Below are 16,887 nucleotides of genomic sequence, written 5' to 3' on the forward strand. Positions count from 1 at the left end.
CACTTTGCAATAAAAATGCTCTTTCTTATTTCACATTCTAATACTGTTCTGCAGTAGTTATACTCCCAGTCCCAATGGGGATGTATTCAGCAATTATACCATGTATTTGAAAGCGCATCCATTTGTGTGCCTAAGAGTATCACTGCAGTATTATTAACCACAGCTGTGTAAAAATCTTGAGCCTTTTTTGTTAGTCAAAAGCATTTACGTCACGGGATGTTGGGAATTATACTGGGTGACTTTTTCATTGTTTTTTTTTCACTACCTCTACGAGTGAAATTTCTGAAGTCTGTAGGCTTTATATCCTGTGTGGAAACTACAATATGATAGAGAGGCACGGCAAACCATCAACTAGTTAAAAATAAAAATACAAAACCATAATTAACAAAAACACGGCAGCTTCTCCCTTTACCAGGTCCCCCTCATTTCTCTCCCCTCCCTCCTAACCAAGCAGCAGTTCAGCTGCCAGCTTATGCCAGTCCTTCATCACCACAACGGGACGAAGCAAGGAACAGACTTGCTGAGCCTCATAGAAGGATGATGACAGAAATGGTGATTACTCCTACTGATGTCAAGATCATTTAGCTCTGGGATGACCACTCCTAATGCTGATACTGTGACAAGCTACTGGCAGTTTGGCACACCTTAGTTGCTGTGGGGGTGCCTGACACACAAGCATGTAAGTTAATGATTTAATATTATTACCAGCTGGGGAGTGTAGGTAAGTAGAACTCAGCAATTGGAAATGCAGCACAATTGCTGCAGTGTTTACTTTCGTGGATACCGCACAGTGTTCCCCGTGCTTTACAGGAAAATATAAGATGCAACCATAATAAAATGATACTGCAATAGTAGAGCTTTCCAAATAAGGTCAAGCACGAATGCCTTCTACCCAAAACAGTTGGTTTTAATTATTAATTCATCTTCTGTGTTAAATATTTTAAAAACTATAAAGCCTGTGAAAAGCGTTATCTTACTGGTGTGGGTTCTGTTTTATTTTTACTTTTTTGATATCAGAAAGGTAGTACAGCTTTAAAGTAGCAAAAAATGCTAACACATACATTGCTGCTTCTGGCAGAACATCATTTTTTTGCCTTTGAGACAAAGCTGTTGAAGTTTACAAAATTATGCTTCTTTAGCTGCAGCTTCTGCCATTCCTGCTTGTTCTGGCAATGGTTTCCCATCTTGAGCGCTCAGCAGAGCATTCCCTTACCCAGGGCAAGACTTGTCACGCAAGGACTTAAGTAAAAGTATGCATTTCTCCTTGGACAAAAATAGTGCATAGATTCCATTGAATTAGGAATGCAAAACCAAGGTGTGATCAGTGCCCTGCCAAATAGCAAAGGGTGTGTTCTGCTGCATCTCAAGATGCTGTTAGATAAATAGTCATTATCTTTGACTGAGGGCTTTTTGTAAGGCACACTTCTGCAAGATCGGACTCTGGTGAAAGCTTACCACATCTAACCAAGGCAACCTGGAAGGCAACACATAGGCAGTTCTCCCCTTGGGACTGGAAATTAAACAACCCGTACCAGCGGTTAGCTACATCACGTATAATGCATCTCATATTTGTGGCATCACCAACAACGGTAAGAGTTTTGGAGCATAGCCTTAGATGCAAAGCTTTCCTTCCCTGGGAGGTGTCACACCTAAGGAACATAGTTTAATACACCTGCATGTCCCAAGGCATTACAGTTTCTTGCCATTTATAAAATAGAAATGTTTTTATTAAACTCCCCTGCCTATTTTGACTGGTGTAACAGAATTACAGAGACCCAAAAAATTATTCTCCTCTCTCCGTTATCTCCTCTGCCTTCAAAGCGAAAAGAGAAACAGTGGCTTTTTTTCTGCAAGCATGAGGACTGTCCCCGTACCTGCTGCGCCCTCCTCTCATCAGGATGCAATAAAAATGATGCTAACAGCCTTGTTCTAAGCATGTGCTACATTATTAGGGGAATATGAATGCCTAAGCATTGTTATAACTTGTAAATGAGATAATATAAAATTCTGCAAAATTAATCAGTGAAGATGGAGAAGGCAGAAAAGTCACTATGAAACTCAGTGTTACGCACAAAAATACAGAAAGCTGAAAAACAGTGGAAACTATTACAATTGTTTTAGTACCTGCAGTGGTAATTTTTTTATGGTAAAGAAAGAGATCCCAAAGCTGTGTGCCCTCTCTGTTAAGGGTTTTTAAGCACAGAATCTTTATCAGTTAAATACGGAGAACAGAAAAAATATCGCAGAAAGAGGAAACAGCGAAAAAATAAACATTTGTTTTTAGCGAGACTCCATTTAAAACAGAACCTTCATTACCTGAAAAAAATCAAGACTCAGTAGTTACGTTCTGCCAACTTTGATGAAAAAATTGTCTAATCATTTATTTGGGAAATGAACTGTAATCTGCCAGGCACCACTGTATATTGGAGGGAAAGCCTGAGCATGTCAGGAAGAAAAAAGTTCCTCAAAACCACAACTCCAGGCAGCAGACTTATCGCAAAGCCTCAATCTTGTCAGCGGCTAAGGAGACTCTGTAATTACCACAAAGCAAACAAAGACAACTTTTAAGCCATAAAAGTTAACATGACTATAAAAGTCAATATATTTACAAAAGGGAGAAGCAGAGAGAGATATAAAGGAAAGCCAAAGGGAGTATCTAACAAATTACACTTCCATTTTTATCCTGATGGTAATCAGTTACAATAACACTGGGGTTATTTAAACCCCTAAATACTGCTGTCATTTCAAATTGCCCTGACACATTCAGACTATATTCAATAAAATATTTTCAATGCCTAACTATTTCAGTTTAAGCGTGCTGCAACTATTGCAAGGTTACAAAAAGTTGCTCTTTGCCTGTGTATGCTTTACCTCATTACAGATTTCTGCTACAGCTCTGCATAACACTTTCCCAAATACACTGGCATTATATGTTCCAAAAAGGGATGGAATTAATCAAAAAAAAAGTCCTTTCTTTCTGCTGTGTTGGAGTAAAAAAAAAAAAAAAGAAATTTATGAAAGACTTGTTTATCTAACCCAGCATGACCAAAATAATTCAACATAAGTAAGCCATCAGAAATGAGAAGAAAAGATTACGTTGAATGTGAGCCAGCTACACTTATTTTAAGAGTACCTTATAATGTATTCAGATGTTTGAAAAGTTGTGGACATATTTTGGTTTAATTATTGGTTTTCATTTTATTCGAGCAGTAAAGTATGAGGAGCTATTTATTTTGAATAGGCTAAAATAGAATAACAGAAGTTTTGATTCATCTTTCAAGGAGCTCTGAAACTTAGTGGCTTAGTCGACATGGCAGTTTGATGGGAAACGGATACAGTTTGAGATATGGAAAGTGTCGTGGTTTGGCCTCAGCCAGCAACAGAGAACCAGGCAGCCGCTCGCTCGACTCCCACAGCCGTGAGAAAAATCGGCAGAAAAGGGCAAAACTCGGGGGTTGAAATAGTGTAAGTTAACAGAATAGACAAAGGGAAGAAGAAAGAAAAACAATAACACCGGTAAAGGAATAGAAGAACGCGATTACAGTACCGCCGCGCAGCGCACCGACCGGACCTGCACAGCCACAGCCCGCCCCCCAGTGGCGACTGCCCCCCCCTCCCCGGCTCGCGCCTCTTATAGCGGGGCATATAGTGGGATGGAACACGTGCCTCCCCTGCCGGCTCCTTGGGAAAATTAACCCCATCCTTGCCGGAACCAGGACAGAAAGACACCCTGAGTGGCAGGGCAGAGTTTTTAATGAGCTGGTGAATTTCAGGGACGTGAAGGAGGTTCAATGACATCAGCAGACACAATTTCATTTTGTTATTTGTCAAGGTGTTTTCCCACCTTAGCTTTATTAGTAAGACCTGTGTTTATTTTATGCTTTACCTGCTTTCTTTTTAAAAATCCTGCAAAACTAAATTATTTGTGGATGACTATTTTTTCTATTAATTGTGAGACCAGAACAGAAGTTCCTAATTGAATCGGTTCAATTTCATACTTGTTCTGGTTGCACAGGAAACTTAGCATATTGTCTGGGTATGGAGACAAACAAGATTCTTTATCCTCTGTATTTGCTCATGCTTATTTTGCTGCCTTTCCCCTGACTCGTAGATAAGCAGGTTGATGTTCTCCTTTTCTTTTTTTGGGGTGTGTGTATGTGGCTTAATAAAAACTCTGTTGGCCTCAGCAATCCCCACTGTCTTCAGCATGTTTTGATCCAGCCAAATACAAAACTAAACATTGTAACTATTTTGTTGTGTTTTGTAAACACCTTAAAAGTCTGAAACACCTCTTCTACTAATAATTTCATCAGGACTAACCTTCTACTAATAATTTAATCAGGACTAACGCGCACACTAACATGTACATGTGTACTAACCAGTTGATTGCAATCTTGATATCCTGCTGAAAAGAAAACAACTCTGCAACGCCGCAATGCCAGGAAAAGCTGAAGCATGTCCCTTCTCATCAGACACCGCAGTATCCTCGGGCGAGTGAGACACAGCACACCCCATCTGCAGAAATTCCTCAGGCAGCACTGAAACACCACAGTCAGTCCACCGACTGTGAGCCGGGAGATGATTTGATTTCCCTCATTCCGGTATGTGCAAAAGTCACTAGTCTATCATTGCCATCAGTTATCTTTTACATCCATATAGCCAGATATACACTAAATAACATTGCTTGCATGAATTTTATGTGTATTCTATACTTTCCAAAGATTGAGACACTCCTTTCTCATTAGCTGCTAGATCAGAAGATGCTTATAGAAAACTGGGTGCCATAAGATTCTTTAGATCTGTGATCATAAGACACAGGTGATTTAGGGTGTACTTGTGACAGAATAACTGAGGAACTCCAGATATGTACATTCACTACGTACATTCACTTTAGGGAAGACTGAGAATGTCTTTTTGCTAGCTTTTCTAACACAGCCATAAACAGAAACAATCCCAAATTATGTATTTTATGGTATTAAGTGAGAGTTTAGACTCCATAGCCAATACCAGAAACATGATATCACTGTCTGCTACACATACCTTTTTGGTTAGAGTAGTTTTCTGGAACTGTTGTGTTTAGAAATACAGAAAACCATTTAAACTTCTCTGAGCTTCTAGCAGATGAATTCATGCTATCTTACAATTGTTGCCAGCAACTAAAACTTCTTGGCAAAAAGCTGTCTGTAAGACATATAGTTTAGACAGTCATTGCTCTAACAATTATGATTCTAAATCTCCGTTTTGCACAACAATGTTTTATCCATTTTGCTGAAGCTGTAGACTCAAGGCAGCCTGATCCCATGCAGTAAAGGCATTTACTTTGAAGTACAGTCCAAAAGGTTGGACTTGAGAAGTGAAGTTCATACAAGACAGGTGCCTACACCATATTACTTTAAATATTTTCAGAAGGAGGACTATATGGGTCTGTCATAGTGAACAATATATGTGCTATCATGTTGCTTTAGCTACTCTAACTAAGCAAGCTTCAGTGTATATTGATCTATATATTTCCAAATTAGCTTCCTACTTACTTTACGGCTGTAGAATTAAAATAACATTCCAGCTTATTGCAAGTGACAGCATCTACTTTTAAAATAAAGATTTCATGCTAAATGAGGAGTTATGCAAATTGCCATCCACGTTTCCAGTTGATTTTTTTTTGTTGTTTTTAATCTAGCTTGTCCCTTAACCACACCAACTTCTTCCCTGTAGATTTTAATTGATGGTTCTATCATCTAATTATCTTCCTTCAATAGAGTCCAGGCTGGCCTCGTAATATCATTTCAGTATTTGTTTTTAATTAGGACAACTATTGGCAATTGACCTCCACTTAACAGCTTTCAAATTAAATATAGTCGTTGCCATCGTCGGGCTTACTAGGCGAGAAGCGGCGAGCCTTTTGTTGCCTCCCTTCCCGCTCGGCCTAGTCGCCCGTGCAGGGCCGCATCCCCTGCGCTCGCCTCGTCCTTCCCCGCCGAGCCGCAGCTGCGAGCTCCCCGGGAAGGGGCTTTAGCCCTTGTTAGGGGGATCGTTTCCCCATTAAACTCTCCCTCGCAGCCAATCGATTTGTCGGATCAGAGGCCTCTCTTTTGAGAGAGCCCCGCTGAACTGCCGCTGACAGGGTTGGGCTGGGGTCAGCTGCCTTATAAATCAAAGGCAAAGACAACTTAAAGGAGAGGGCTAAGGATTAGTGCAGGAGGCATTATCTGCTAGTTGAGGGTGAATAGAAACGTGTTTGACATAACCTTCTTCCAGGTTCCGCCGTCTCCCCTCCCCCCAACTACTCTCCCCATGACATTTAGATGAATTAGAAAAGTTTAAAAATAAAAGACAGACAAAAAATGGGCTTATAAACCATTTATATCTAGATGGCTTTAAGCCTGGCAAGTGGAAACACAGTGGTCTTCAACCCGCAAAAGCTTAGGAAAGATTAAAGGCTATCAATCTCTGCTGTAAGATATCAACACTGATCGACCTTAAATTGTCTTAAGGACAGAAAGACAACCTGAACTGTATTGATACAGGGTTTGAATGCCTCATTTTCAACAAGCCAAATAACCCACACTTGGATAAGACACAATTTATGGGGTACTAAACTATTCTACAATTGTAAAGCCAAGTCTTATTGTGTTTAAACCCTGTACACTATACACCTGAAATTTCAGACTCACCCTTATCAAACTCTTGAAAAGATTCAATGTATTTGTTCACGCTGCCAGCACTCTTTGAAAGTAGTTGCTAATGTGAATCTGTGAATTCAACAGACGTACAGGAAAAAAATACTTTATTGACTGGCTAAAAGCACAGGACCACAGGCGTAAATTAAGGCTTGACCTAAGGCTTATTCATATTGATAAAGTCACTCTATTAAATCTGCTGGATTCTGACTAAAGTCACACAAGAGCACAGAAGTCAGAGCACTGTGTTTTCCTGCAGGTCAGTGGACGTGGTGGTGCCTCATTAGTTTACAAGAACTACAGCAGCTGTAGCAACTTGTCTCTGGAAGACAAGAAATTGCCCAGGTATTTTTCTCAAACTTCCCTTTAAAGGAAGTTTTCTACAGGAAGGCAAGTTCTGGAAACTTGCCCCACTGTGTTGTATTGCTGAGAGTCCTGCCACACCATTCGCGATGAGCCTTCCATGAAACAACAGGCTTCGTTGTTCCCCCAACCTCGCGTTACATTCTATTTTCTAATATAGAAAAAGCTAAATGAAAAAGCCTAATATGGCAAAAAGGCCAGGTCCTGTACATCAGAGGAAAGCAAATGTCAGGTCACAGAGAAGCAGGGGACTCCAAGAAGCTGCTGGCCGATGGGCTTGCATGATTTGGGAAGCATGAAAGGGCAACGTCTTTAAAACCGTTCGCAGCAAAGGTTTACGCAGAGGCTACTGCAAAGCCATTTCCACATGGTTCACTGTCTACTGCGACTGAACGTAATTTGTTCTGCTGAGCTGAGTGTCTTCTCATGGTCAGCTAGCATTTTCCTGTAGCTAACTGGGAAACTCAGCCCACTAGCCTGGAACTAAAATCAGTTAAAAGCCACACAACAGGCTGCATCCGTTGCAGAAAAAGCAACTTTTCACAATCCATTCACTGACAGAAAGCAAAGGCAGCAGTAATCCAAGGACAGTAAGGAAAAGGACATCTTAACTTCACAAGATGCACCATTATGCCAAATAATGTTGCTTGTTTGTAATACAGATACCCCAAAATGCTTCAAATTCCACTGTGGTGTAAACTGCAAAATGCAGAAGAAAGAAATCTCCACATATGTGGAGATTTAATAATTAAAAAAAAAAAACAAACAGAAAAGACAAAATGCACAGGAAAAATATCAGACTGTGAAATTCTGTTATTCTGCCATGCATACTATAAATATAACATACATATTAACACACACATAAAAGTAAATATAAGCATATTTTTAGCTAGCTACCTACCTATACCTAAAGTAGACTTCCTTGTAATTCTGGTAGAGAAAAAAATATGTATGTGATCAATCCTGATGCTGCTTATCATTTCTCCCCAATAATTACCACTAGAACACAATACCAGTAATGGGCAGCTGTTCATGAAGTTCATCTCCACCGTAACATAAGCATGGCCACTTACTACAATTTGCTTACAATAGAAAACTGTTAATCATAGTAGTATGAGTTATGTGGTACACAGCTGAGAACTGGAAAAAACCTGTTTTATTTCACCGATGGAAGTGTTGGTTAATAAAGCGCACACCCTTCAGAATCAAGATGGACAGATATATATGTGTGTGAAAGATGTGCGATATCTTTGCAAAATTAACAAATTACCTGAACTCTGGCACAATCCACTGGAGTCCAAAATCTTTCTTTTGTAAGGGGGAATAAGGGGAGGGAAAGGGAGAGAAGAGAAGAAAGGGGAGGAAAACAGGGGAAGGGGGAAGAGGGGAAAGACAGGAAAGGGGGGGAAAGGGAGAAGGGGGGAAGTGGGAGAGAGGGGAGGAAGCGGGGAGAAATGGGGGAAAAGAGAGGTCATCTGATTTTTAAAATTATGAGAAAGCCTTTTTGGCCTAGTTTCAATAGATAACAATTGAAGAGAACCTTTATAGCCTTCATGTAGATTAATAGATTAGAAAAGCTCATCCTCTATTGCTCCTTCATGCCTCACAATTGAAAAGATTTTACTGAACATATCCACCATGTACTACATTACAACCACCCTATGCAATAGGATATAGGTGTACTTCAATCTACTGCAGATATAGCTATATATTGCAAGGTACTGTTTTAACTATAAAAATGCCCCACTTGAAATGAAAAGCAGCAAAAGTGACTGCCGTTATTCAGAGTTGAATGAAAATGCATCACTAAGACGTTCTACCAGTAAATGCTTTTGCATCTGTGGACTTTGTTTTTTCACAATGCTTCTTCCTCTCCAGCTTAAGCAGGGAAACCATGCATTTGCTCAGCACAGGATAAGATTGGAAAAAAAAATTCAGAAAACTGAAGGGGGGGGGGGCTGCTGTTGTTTTTTGTTCTTTTTGTAAAGGAAGTATTTATTGGTTGGTTTATCTGCTTCTACGTAAAAATGGGTTCCCAACCAGGTCTGATACTGACTTTTTTTTTGTAACTCACAAAGAAGAAATGTTGGCCAGGAACTATAAATGACATGGTTTGTTTAAAAATCATAGGACCCGAAGGAAACAACTAACACACCAAACTACTTTTAACAGCTGGTAAATTCGTGCTATTACACAGCAACATTCTCATTGACAAAGTACTTAATATCCCTATTGAAACAGAATAGTTAAAGCATGTATTTACAGGCAAGCATATGATTAGTTTGTTTCTTTTTAACTCAAACGTCATGAAAATAGAACAATTAAATGCTTAAAATCTAGTGCATGCAAAATCAGGGCACTTTTGAAAATGTATCCATGACAGGAGTAAAAAACCTTTTATTACTTGAGTTACTCATCTGTAAAACAAAGGATTTTACAACAGGATTTCTGATCCTACTAAATTAATAACAAGCCAAAATACCAATGTAAATGAAAAGAACAAACAAAACTTATCTCACCCATGCAAAGAACTAGAAAGTCTTGATTTTTCTTATAAATGGGAACTGAAAGGAATCCATCTCAAAACATTCCTGGGATTGCACTACCACTCATTAGTCAATTCAATGTAGTGGCAATGCAACATAAAAATCACAGTAGTCTTTTCTCCTTACAATGAAATATATAGCATTTTTGTAGCTCCTGGAAGAAAAAAACAAAAAGCCCTCCTAAATCACCTCCTCCCCTTTTTCTTCCCTGAAAAACAGAGAAACAATCTCCCCAAAAAACTCATCACGAAGCAACTTCCTTTCCAAGCCCTCCTGAACCTCTGAAGGAAACCTCCACTTTGAGACATGGTAACATTTTTGCTGGAAATAATGAGTGATAAAGACAGATTTCAATATTTGGTAACTGGCAGCTGCTCAGCACAAAGGAACCCCCCCCCCCCCCAAAATATATGCTCGGTGCAACAGAAACCAGCATGTGACAGTGCATTCATTTTTCTATAAAAAATACTTAGATATGGGTGCTACAGCATGTAACTGATCCCAAAAGGAATTTGCCAAGTGTAAAAATTATTATTTCAAGACTTGATTCGAGAATTAACATAAGCACATGCTTAGGACCCACCAACAAAGGGCATCTGAGAAAGCACTAGGGATAAGCTTACTGAAGAAGGATGTAGATGTGTCTCTAGGACACTTCCCATTGCATGATCTTGTCCTGGGCTGGTTTTATAACGCCATCACCACCACTGTATCTGTGTCCTTTTCCAGCATATAGTAAACAATGATTAAATTTGCCGCAAGTAGTTTCATCTCTCCATCTCCACAATAAGTGGAGTTCATCTTTTCAGAGGGATGACCTTGGATCAACAGCAGTCGAGAAGCAAATAATAATTAGACTCATTCTGAGCATACATTTCTCATATAATCATGCCAAAGAAGAAGAAGAAGTTATCCAACAATTGAGTGCACTGGCTGTGAACAGGGAAAAAGGCAGAGAATAAGTGCCCAATTCCTGTTGACTTTTAATGGAGGTTTAGTACCTATTCTTACACATGCCTTTGAAAAATGTTTGCTCCAGATAATTTACCAGACGGTACTAAATCAATTCTGAAATTGGAAATAAATGGCAACAATAACTTCTCAAACATTTAATAATATACTTGATCAATGATAATATAGCCATCTCTACAGACATCGTAAAATATAAAAATGGTCACTCGACATCATTATTTTCAGGTCTGGATTCCAAAAATATTTGTATGCTTGTTTTTAAAAAGCTGGTTCCTTTCCAATGCACAGCTCAGATTAAATGCCAGGGAAAATTAAAGACCTCAAAGACCTCGTGAACATACGAACAGTTGCACTGCCAGGCACAATTGTTTTCTGATGCATAGCTGGCTGCCATTTAGCACTGGTGGAAAAGGTCACTATTTAAGAAAAAAATAAAAAATTCCTCACGTCTTCTGTTAAAGCAAGCAGCCAGTACGTTAGTCATAACAGCACAGCAACACAGCAAACTATTAATACATTATTTTCTGAAGCAAGCTGCCTTCAGTTTCACCATGCATAGTTATTCTTAAAATGTGAAGATATTAATTAACCAGATCACGTGTGACAAGAAAACCAGTACCAGAATGAACAGTTGTAAGTTATTCCCGACCATTAATCAACTACATCCTTACTCAATTTCAAAAATAGCTGATCTAGTAAAAACATCAATTTACAAATCGTCACCCCATCACTTAACTTCATCTCATTTTAAAGCACAGAAGAATAGGTAAGAACTTGTTTCACTGGATAACCTTGAAAACTGGTAAGTTTAAATTAAGTATGATTTAGTAATACAAAGTGCAACATAAATTTCTCAAAATTTCAGGAACGGGTTATAGGTTGCCTATAAGGGAAGAGGTCATTGTCGCTTCAAACCTGTTGTCACCCAACTGTTTTGTCCAAGTCGAGACTCAGCAATAACCTACATACAACTATAGTACTTCGACACTCATATCACTAAGGCTTTTAATGTAGAGACTGATATAAAACGTAACATTCGTAGGAAAAAATAAATCTTTACTGAGGGAAGAAAGGAAGGTTTTGACCTCAGTGAAGCAAGAAGTTATTTACTAACCAGTTAAGTGGAAGAGATGACTCCTAGTAAAAAAAACCAACACATTTGCAGAATGGAAACAACCTGTACAGAGAAAGTCATACTCTCATCTCTATAAGGAGGGAATTTGAAGGACTCTGGAATGAAAAATTTGTATCACTTGTGTCCAAGTCTGCCTGTAATTTTGTCAAGTAATGTGTTTGTCTCAGTTAAGTTCTGGGTGTTGTTTATTTGAAAAACTTGGGACGCTGGAGCCATCATTTAACAGGATTGGGTTACTGCATCTTTGCTGTTGCAATGAAAGAATGCCCAAGCCACACGCATGTACCCCTGTCCCAAAACTATTTTCCTGATCTTCCAGTAACCCTCCTGCTGGTGCCAAGGCAACACAGCTTAGGAAGACATCTAATGTAAATGTAGAGATAATAAAGCCTCTGATGTACTTAGAAGTAGAGGAGACCATTTATGACACAAAGTGGAAAAAGGGACAACACGACTGGGACTGAAAACTGATGTGAACTAGGAAAGGAAAACTGGAAGGGAGTGTTATGCTTGGCAGAAGACAGTAATTATGTGGGCAAAGTGACCAGGACTGGGAACTAGCAGGACAGGGAGAAGGTGGCAGGACAGACAAAAAGCCAGTACTAGAAGACACCACTGAAACCATCTTGTCAGAAAGCCTGCGTTAAGAAGCTGAGTCAAGATGGGGAAGAGTTAGATAGAAGAAGAAAGCATGAAACACTAGAAAAATAAGTGTAAAAGATGTACAAAATGAAGAGCTGGGACAGAAAAGATGACTGAGAAGGCTAGGACAGGAGACTGAATTTTGTACTTGAGAAGTATAACAACCTACTTTGTACTACTATTTGTCTACCAGAGCATACCATTTGCTACAACTCAGAGTTTAGCCCATATGACTGACACTTATCACTCCTTCTGTCAACATATAGCTGATTGACAATATGTTTATACGTTTAATGTGTCTCTTAAATAATCCCAAATTCCAGTTTAATCTCAGGGTCAAGGGGATATATTTGCTTTCTTGGTACACCAGATATGCAATAACCTTTGAGACTCTTCTAAAAAGTGAACATAAGAAATCTGCCTATAAAACCTGGGTAAGAAAACTCTGAGCTGCTATAATTCCTCTTTTGTTTTTCTTTCCCTTCCCTTTATTTTCAGTGACCTTTTCTGAAGTCTTCCTAAATTCATTCTCACTCCACACTTCTCATCCCACGTGATGTTCTTCAGTTTCCTTAATGACCAAACAGAGATGAGAATAGCAATGTGCTTAACGTTCAGCAGGAATTTATAACTACACCATCAAGTCAGTCATGACCTTACAAATTTCCATCAGTAGCTCTCCAGGGCTAGCTCCAAAGTGTAACAGCAAAAGAATTCATTCAAATACATTGTCTATTAAGTCATCTCCAAATATTATTGCTACGCTTGCTTGGCTGTTATAGTTTACTGTTATTTAAGTAGTAAGTAAAAGACTATGAAGTTCAATAGTGAATCAAAAAGCAGAAGGCAAAGTAGTAAAATTTTCATTTTGTGTGGATATAATTTAGTAACAGCACAACCTTCAAACACTACATCACATTTGTGCTATTTGGATATGGAATTTCTGTACAATGGAGACTCAGTTACTTCACTCCAGTCAAAGCAAAGCAGAAGTGAAGAGGACAAAGACCTTCTCCCTTCTTTTAAGTCTGAGCAGAAGACCCTGGGACAAAGCAGAGCAGTCCTGGATCAAGCAGAATCAGGAGACAGCCAAAGAACAGCTCAATTTAGCCACAGTCATAGCACAGGGGTACCTTTGCATCCCTCTTATTGTTTCACCCAGGCTGTTGCTCTAAATCAAGGACTCGGAAGTCAATTCCTGAACAGCAGCAATGCATTCACAGGTCCCATTCCCCTTCCCTTTAGAAATGCTATAAATATATAACACTCTAAACATCAGCAACCACATGTATGATGCCTGACAGTTTCACTAGATTTATGAATTAAATCTAGCTACAAAACAGGAAAGTTGTGATTTAGGGATAGAAAAATGTATTCTCAATAGCCTATTGCTGTAACGAAAATTGAGTGAGTCATTCTGCTTAAAAAAACAAACAACAACAACAACAAAAAAAGCAGGTATAGCTACACCTGGTCTCATTTCACCTGGCCAAAAGCAGAGCAGGCTGATCAGCAGTCCACCAATGTCACATTGCCTAATTGGTTTGTTTCCAACACCCCTCCTCCAGAGGAAGATGCCAGCTTATTTCAACCAATTGAACTGTCATGTGCTGGAGGGACTGAACCCTTTTCGTCCTTTGCCCTAGGTGACCCTGGGTCCATGGCTCAACTTGAAACCTTTTTCCTTCTAAAGCTTTCACGACATTCCTCTTCGTTCATTAAAATACATTAGGCCTCTGCCCACCAAGGGAGCAGCTGCCTTTGCTTTGCTTCCCCTAATTTGCAGAGTCATCATTAGCAAAACCTCTGCTTTCTCTGTCAGCAGCTGTGGGTGTCTCCTCTCTGTGAGAAGTCCATCAGCCCCTCTCCCTTCCTGACCTATGCATCCGTCCAGTGGGACATGCAGGTGCTGCCAAAGTCTGTGAGGTAACAGCAAAGGAATGTCACGTAGTGTCCCTGTGCAACAACAGGGCAGCTGTGTAGGTCTCGGGCATTTCTACCCCTACACCTTGTACTTGTATTTTCAAAGTGTTTTACGGCATCTGCTCCTGAAGAAATCCTGCAGTGAGTGATCTGCAATTAGGCATGGATAGTTAAACAAAGCTCATTTCATACCAGAGCAACTCCCCTGAGTCTGCCCTGGCAGACTAGAGATTATGAAATTAAAGACACGCTCCAACAATAGTAGGCACATACCCTCATTTAAGGGCAGCACATGACATGCAGCTACTGTGGTGAAAATACGTCACTGAGGGAATTGGCAGGCTCATTACGGGAGTACCACTCACCTACCAGAGGAGCCAACCATCTGTAGATACCAGTGACATCCTCTGCCAGGCCCGACCTGGCCATCACCATTTGTTCCAGCTCTCCAGAGCCTCCTGAGTTAGGGCTGGTGAAAGGCACCCCAGGAGCCCGCTGGCATCCTCCTGGACTTGAGACATTGGGATTCCTCATGACTGTCACTAGGCTTTCTTATTAACTAAGAGTTATTAACAACTTCCCTTTATTCCACTGAGAAGAAAAGTACATATTTTTGCCAACTGATACTGTTTTAAAACAATAAAGTGTACTCCAAACACCATACTGAATGATCCTCCCGAGTGGCTGCAGTGTTTTTTCTGCAGCCAAGGCGGCCCAGGTAACCCCACTGCCTCACGAGGCCAGAAAAACCCAGAGGCACACCTCCTCCTTGCTCCTCCTGTTCACAACAGAGTCCTTCAGTAAGGCAAGGGCGAGCACCTCTCTGCTCCCAGGGAAGCTGCTGTGGACCAGCCCTGGCTCCCTCTCACAGAGCACGCAGGTCGACATCCGATTGATCTGTTCTCAGTTCAGATGTCACCTTTCCCTAGGAAGGACAGGACGTGGATGAAGGAGACTGCTCCTTCCCTAGAGGGCAGCAAACACCTTTGGGGAGGAGAAGTCACCTGATGACAGGACGTGGCGGGACAAGGAAGAGAGAGAATTTGTTGCCATCCAGAAAGCAGCAAACTGGTTTTCACTGGCCTGGAACCAAGTTGGGATGCAAGAATATGGCTGCAAGGACACTGCAGGCAGGGCAGAAGCTCTTCAGAGAAATGACCTGGTTTACCTCGAAACTTTGCTTTCTTTTTTTTTTTCAGCCTCCCTTCCCACCTGCCTCCCCATCCCCAATCAATTTTTTATTTTAAACTCAGTTTTTTGAATTTAAGATCTTTCTGATCTTTTGGGGGAGCTCATTATTGCAAGTTTAGGCCTTGTCATTTCAAACATCTGTCCAGTTCAAAGTCTGGAAGTCTCCTGCTTCTCCTTAGATGGTTTTTAACAGGAAAGTGTTTCCCTTCATACTATTATTCAACTACAACTTAAACTGGAATATCCGTTTCTGGTATTCTGCAATAACTTTAGGTGCTTATGCCTTGCTGACTCCTGATAACTTCTGTCAGGGTTTTGTTAAGAATATTAAGAAAATGTGATTCCCTGTTATTAGGCAAAAGTACACCCATGTTCCCCACTCACTGCGTTCTTTGGATGCAGTATGTCATGCTAACGTTCTCCTGCCTTGTGCATTTTTCCCCTCCTGTTCCAAGTCAGCCTGACAGAATAATATGAGGTCTGCACAGCCCTTCTATCATATTAACCCATGATCACACAGTAATTTTAGTAACATGTCAGGACAAAAAAACCAAACAAAGAGCGAAGTGTTTTTCTTACTGATCTGTAGAGTCTAAAATGTTGCAACATAAACAAATTGCAAGTTTCTGGAAGGGTTGTCTTTGCTAGGTGACATTACCTTCATTTAGTGCTGGGGAACCTCTTTGGGGCAACCCATCAACTTTCTGTCACTATATCATTATTCCACTATAACAGAACACCCTCATCCATATGGCCTTAGGAGACAAAATGCACTATACTGTGCATATGGCTCATCACAAGCATTCCTCCTCAAAATAAGACTGTTTTGAATCCTATCTAAGAATTCAATATGGAAGTAAATAGTCATTTCTAATAAATGTCCTTTTTCATGACAGACATAATTTGGAATTGTTATCAATATTAAGAGACTTGGTATTTCATTGATGGTCTTTAATTAGGGTTTTTAAACTGCAGTATCATTATATAAAAACATTTTATGGAAGCTAATCAGGTAAAAAATATGTCATCCCTTCCATTATTTCATCTTTACAGAAACGTAGCTTGATGATTTTAGCAAATGGGTTTTGTTGGGAAAACTTTTGTGCCCTAAAATTTGTTGCTGAAGAAAACCCAAGCAGAAAAATTCATTTCTACATTCCATAGAAGAAGAAAGAAGCTTTCTAGAGCAACTGTCTCATTGCTCTCCTAAGTTATCCTCTTCCAGACATTACTTTTAAGTGTGTGTCAACAATTTAAAGATGGAGTTTGCTACTCACACTGTGTGACTTCCTTCCACTGAAGATTCATGAGAAGAGAGATGGGAGATCACAGAAGAGTAGTCACACAATGCGTAGGAGACAGGTAACAGTTTTCTCATCTGTAAGGTAGTGCATGGATTTTTTTTCCCTACCGTTACAGCTATCTAGTCATAAAGTAG

The sequence above is a fragment of the Vanellus vanellus genome, assembly GCF_965231255.1.
Source record: "Vanellus vanellus genome assembly, chromosome: 1".
In the NCBI taxonomy this organism is placed as follows: Eukaryota; Metazoa; Chordata; class Aves; order Charadriiformes; family Charadriidae; genus Vanellus; species Vanellus vanellus.